The sequence below is a fragment of the Anneissia japonica genome, unplaced genomic scaffold (assembly GCF_011630105.1).
Source record: "Anneissia japonica isolate Jap-2015-1 unplaced genomic scaffold, ASM1163010v1 scaffold288162_len571657_cov150, whole genome shotgun sequence".
Classification (NCBI taxonomy): Eukaryota; Metazoa; Echinodermata; class Crinoidea; order Comatulida; family Comatulidae; genus Anneissia; species Anneissia japonica.
The window spans coordinates 304601-311455 of NW_022753254.1; positions in this window are offsets into that span (position 1 = coordinate 304601).

Below are 6855 nucleotides of genomic sequence, written 5' to 3' on the forward strand. Positions count from 1 at the left end.
AGGAGGGGAGGGGGGGGGGGTTCCACCCGGCCTGCCCCCCCCCCCCCCCACACCTTTTGGAAAGTCAATAAAAGGGAAGAAGAAGAAAAAATTGATTGCCCAAAAGGCCTCAGAGGTTATTTTTGGGCGTCTAGAACACAGAAATTTTGACCCCCTGAGTGTTGTTGTCTCAATCGGCCCCACTTTCGACCCCTTCTGCCACCCCCTCCCTTTTGGACATCTCTAAATCCGCCCCTGCAAATTGTAGCGATTGAACTATCACAGCAAACAGCAAAGAGATACTGTATACTGATGACCCATTATGTGATATATAGGCCTAACATTTTGGCTTTTGCATTACCAAACACAGGGGTAACTTTCTTAGGTAAAATGGCCTGTATAAGCATCTATTGGCTTATTATTTTCAAAAAATGTCTTATTCGGGATGGGGAACAAACCCTCCTGTAGGTCTGTCACAAGTTCCTCCAAAATTCCAAAACGGAGACAAGACCTCGGCAACGATCTCCAATAATATAATAATATCAATAATAACAATGTTACCATTATCTTGTTTCATAAACAATTCATAGCAATGATAATTAACTAGATGCACACAATATCAATAAACTACACATTGATCTCCAATAATATATAACATATAAATCAATGTATGCTAATCAAAAAATTATACACAACAATATATTACTAAACAGTTCACTATCATTAATTTACACATTGATCTCCAATGCATATACAGTATATCAATGTATATCTCAAGAATAATAATGCTACTATTGTCACATTTATCAAGTAACAATTTCAACAATAACAGTTAACCATAGCATCAACATAGATCATTAGTTTACAAATTGCGATAATCAATTCTGTCTATCATCACCATCGCTACTACAAACAATTATTTAGTATTGCATGTAAAGACAGTTTTTCATGTAAGACTATTAATTAGGCCTACAGTATCTTTATCACATTAACAATTTACAATTATCAACATTTCAAGGCAATGCAATAATAACCTGTTATAGCAATAATAATAACAATAATAATAGTGATTAAAAACAAATATATGAATAATAAGAATAATACTCAGCACTTATAACATGGCTAACACGAACACAGCTCTTATAACGTGGCTAACACAAACTCAGCACTTTTACGTGTCTAACACGAACACAGCTCTTATTTTAATGTGGCTAACACGAACATAGCTTTTATAACGTGGCTATTAACATGAATTCAGCTCTTATAACGTGGCTAACATGAACTCAACAAAACAATGGGTGTACAAAAAAATACCTTCATAATAATTTATTAAGTTTAGCTCAAAAACAAATACAATGATCTTATGCCCGCTTCATGTTGGTGTTGGGTCTGTCCTGTAACATTTTCACATTAGTATGTGAAACCGAGCCACAGTACCGCGATTTTTTGTTTCCGTACGAAACATTTGCATGAAACTCCACTCGGGCCGTCTCGGATTGATTCGACTCGAGTTTGATATACGAACAAGAGCAGGCACTTTGCAATGTCGTGACGCTCGAGTATTCTATTACCTTTATACTGTGCTGTTTCATTATTTACCTACGGCAGGCCTATAAAATCTTACCGATTTATGGGATGTAGGCTACGTCTGTAACTAACTGTGAGCTTGTATGTTTGTTATCAAATGTACTACAACAACAGCTAGTACCCCCTTCTATAGTAGTACCAGTGGTAAATAGGTACATCTATCAAAGGCTAGAGCAAAAGAGGCTAAATAATGTGCCTAGTGGAACAGCCTAGTTCCAAGCTGAGTTATATGTCCTACCTGCTGTTTCCGCCAGACTAGGCCCCTAGGTTCCTAGGCCTGACACAACAGTCACGCTTCGCATGCCATTGACTGAAATTTTGAACAAAATTTAAAACATGAAATTAAAATGGGACAATGAGTAAAAAAATAATAATAAAAATTAAATATATCACTCAGGCATTAATGAACTTGACCTAAGCCTTGTAATGTAATTAATATTAAATAATAATAACAATAATAATAATATTAATAACAATAATATTAACAATATTATAATTATAAATGACCATATATAATTTAGACATTAATTAACTTAGCCTAAGCCTTGTAATCAAGAAGCACCTACAGTATACTATATTAGGCCTATAATCCAAACCCTGCCTCAATTAATTTTTAGTAATTCTAGGCGGAAGCAGGTCATCTCGGCCCCAAGTCAACACAGCCCCATGTCAACTCGACCCTATGTCAACCAACCTCAAGTCAACTTGGCCCCAAGTATTTTGGAAAAACCCGGGGGGGGGGGGGTTTTGAATAGGGAAGGGTTCTTAAATTATTTATTGCCACTGAAGCCCATGAGATGAAGTGAGTGATTGTAATGGGTTTCTTGTTTACATTCCAATGGCTATATGTTGCTGGCCAGACACTCTTGTTAACTCCCAATGGACTCTTAAAACCAATTAAAGTTAAGTTTATGGAGCTGCTAACAGCTCCCTCTGGACCATTTGACAGCTCACTCTCAACTATCAGACAGCTCACTATGGACCATTTCTGCTAACAGTGACTTTTGCCTCATAATTTTTATTAATATCATTTTAATATTATTTTTATTAATGCAGTTTTGATTATTGTAAGTGCATGTAAATGAAACAAAATAACAAAGGCAACGATTTAAAATCACTTTAATTTCGGCTTTGCATTAAAATCTCTTGGTAAATATTCAATAAATACCGTCACAGTAAATTAGGGCCGAGTTGACATGGTACTCGGATTCTCCATGACATAGGTTAAAGAATTATCCAAAACTGCGGCCAATTAAAAAATTAAAATGTGCACAGTATGTAACTCAAATAGGGCCTAACACTTTTTATTATTCGTGCAGCGAAATCAAATAATACATAGGCCTATGTTGTTTTAAACGACCCATTATATTAGAATGGCAATGTGTGTTTTTTTTTTTAAATCAGACAGTGAGCAGCAATCCTGTATCTCAGAAGTTTTGTAGACGTTTATCTTTGGTTGATGACCTTTTGACGTACGGAAAAAAAATTCGCATACCGCACACAATCGTTCCGCTCAACAAAACAAGGGGAAAAAAAAACACTTTCACCACAACGCTTCACTCAAATACTGTCGCGCACGTGAGCCTTGCTTTATTTTTTAAATAACCACACATGATGCAAATATACGCTGAATGTCATGTTTATTCAGATACACACAAAAAAATCACGAATTAGTTACAGGGTCGCACTTGCGGCGCTCGGAAGGTGCTGCACACCATTGTACACCTCTTACCCTGGCCCTTCAAATTTATTCCATTAGCAATTTTGGCACCTATTGCAATATAGTTGAGAACCCCTTTGCTAGTTACAGAGAATTGCTTTCCAGAAAAGAAATAAATGGCAGGGAAAAAGAAAAAGAAGCATCTTAGGAAATTTTAAAATATTCCGAAGCTTACACTTTGCAATAGTGCTCTGGACCTAAGCCATGTGCTGTGGACCACAAAATTGTTACCATATATATCGGAAATATAGTATGTGCGTTTTCTGATTCTTGCAAATCAATCCGACCAAAAATGGCCATTTTACAAAGTTCCTTATAGTACAGTAATGAGATCGTTCCTTGTGGGTCTATTTCAGCTTAAAATGCATGCCCATTCCTTGCGGATCGGAGTTGGAAGTATGAGAATATTAAAGATGGCTTGTATAGATTCACATTATACATATTTTGCTGCGATAGGTAACGAAGGCTTGGAAGTAAGATTTATATTTTATTTCCAATATATTACCAATTAAAAAAATTTATCCACATGATATTATGAGCATTGGAATAGTACCAAATATTTTTGACATATTTTGTTATTAGTAATTTTTAGTACAGAAATATATTATTATTTTTTATGTCAACCAATATGTATGGTTGGCTTTCCACTTCATTATGGTAAACAATTACATTAGCGATGGAAAAATTGTAAGGAAATTTGCATATAGACTTTTATTGCAAAGAAAATATAGCTTGATCGTGCTTTCTAACGAATTACCTTTCTAACGTTTTGCTTTGAATAATTTATAAACGAGCGTTTAGAATTTGTAATTTTTAGTACAGAAATGTAACATTATTATTACTTATTTTTTATGTCAACCAATATGTATGGTGGGCTTCCCACTTTATTATGGTGAACAATTACATTAACGATGGAAAAATTGTAAGGAAATTTAGAGTTTTATTGCTAAGAAAATATTGCTTGATCGTGCTTCCTAACGTTTTGCTTTGAATAATTTATAAACGAGCGTACAGCGAAAATGTTTTGTTTATAGTGCTTTTTAATATTCTAAGCATGATCCTTCGATAACGGGAAGGTTCTAAATATCTACAAGTTCAATGAACATGTTGCTGCACTTTAAGCAGTCTGAGACGATCAATATTGAAAAAAGTAAATGAGAATATAGGATCACCATAATAGGATATGAGGGGTAAAAAATAAGGAAGCACATCGTAAGGTTAATTTTGTGAATACACTCTGGCTGTTTGTGGCTCCCGTCTTTCTGTAAATTTTGTAAAGATCGGAAAGCTATCAAAAGATAAATAAGCGCCCAAAAGAGAAACGATCATTGCACCTATAATGGAAGCATTGTTTGTTGAATATCTTTTAATAATAATAATAATAATGTTGTATTTATATAGCGCATATTGCACATTGCCCCTATGCGCTTTACAGAGAAATAATATAGGCCAACTGAGAAAAAGCAAATAACAATAAAATAGTAACAATAAAATAAAATAAAAATAATCATAATAACAATAACAATGAGAGTAAACTACTCCTATTCCTTAAACTAATTAATGGTTGGCCGTTGACTCCGAGGAGCTCATCCGCCCTTTGTTCAGCTATTGGTTTTTCTTGCTGCTGGGTGACCATAAACACCCTCCCCTCAGCAGCGACTAAGACATTTGAGAGGGTTGTCAGTTTAGTCGCCGACGCTTCGACCGGAAGGAGTTTAATGTCGTACCCAGGACCTTTTAGCTTTAGAACTATGGTAGATTACATGTGCACATTGCAATATGGATGAGTTCCTAGGAGCTTCTGATTAAGAATGTAGAAAAGAACATGGAACGAATTCACTCATCTGTGACTGACTTTGCATGCGTTTTATTCTATTGCATATCATCAGTTTAGATTATCGATGACGTGTCGCAATGTGGTTTTGGCGGCTAGTACGAACTATTGACAACTATCTACAGTTAGCGTGGGGGGGTTAAGGGGTTACGACAAACTGCCCAAAAAACTGGAGAAGGTCCGCATTTAAAAACGAAAAAATTTATATTCGTAGATGTTCTGCAGAGTATCAGAGATCATACTAGCCAAAGGGTCCACTTTCCACTGAAACAAACCTCCCACAAATTAAGTTAATCTAAGGGAAATGTTTTATAACATTCTCATTGACATCTACTGTACATTATCAATGAATTAATTATAATAAATCATTAGCGGAGATTGTTTAAGTGGTCATTGAGTGTTAGAACGTGTCACATTTGTGATTGGGTTCAATAGTAAAGAGAAAATGTGATGAGCTACCGGATCTGACAACACTAGACCACAACAAAATATATACCTGTATACAAGAAATTACATTTATAAAGAAATTTAATTGCCTTTCTCAAATGTGGCACCCAGCAAGGGAAGTATATTACTTCCCTGCTTTAACATAATAAACATGACAATTAATACGGATGACAATAAATAACAAAAAAAAGTGATTATTAATAATTAAAAGATATGAAGTTTCATCAACCGAATGTAGCGCTCTGAACTGGTTTCTGCTACGGTTTCATACGGGCGTTACAACTTGTTATCAAACTCTGGCCTTCGGAACAGGATCGATCTTCAATTCCACTTGGTACCAGTATCAACATAAATTGACGGTAGAACGTTTAGTTCCACTCAACACTAGAAACCTACAAATTCAACAAGACGTAACCAATTATCTGTGCACCGCACAAATAACACTAACATCGTGCTAATGCATGCAGATAAAATCTCATGTTTAACATATAAATGGCTTTATCCTTTCTTTTTATTATGAAAATTCTCGCACCTGACTAATCCCGCTAGTCTGAACGCCTGCCAAAGTTAAGCCGGGCTTAAATCAAGTCTGGCTTATCTCCAAGTCTGAACGTAGCCTAATAGATTTCATCAACACGTGACAGAACAGATGACTGAATATTATTGAAATAATCATTATAATAATATAAATTTTTAGATTTTGAAAATATGATTTAAATTTGTTAAAATATAAGGAGATTTTAGAAACAGTAACATACCCACAGTATGTTCTAGGTTAAAACCAAGTAAAAAAAAATTGCCTGCCTTTCTTTTTCCACTGTAACTAACAACAGACAAAAAAAAATATTTTTTTTTTTTTTTTTTTTTTTTTTTAATGAGATTTTTGAATGAGATCCTTTTTACCAGTAACCTAACATTAATGAATGGAATATTAAACATTCCACACATGACAATGCAATTATTTCTTGTGCTTTACTTTACAGATTCTGGGTAACTCACAGTTGTTCATCATGGTGACTTTGGTGTACATTGGTTGCTTCTGTATCATATTTTGTGAATCTGCTTTCTCATGGGATAAAGACTGCCCTGACTTAGATGTTCAACAATATGATCATCAATGGCACACTCCTATTGGTAATGTATTTTGTTTTATTAGTCTTAGTTATCTATTTTTTCACAGATACCACATATTCTCGTGTATAATTGTTATTCTTGTATAAGACAACCCTTAGGTTTGAGAAGAGTTTTGGAGGAGTCTTGTATATTGAGCATATAAAACAAAAAGTGA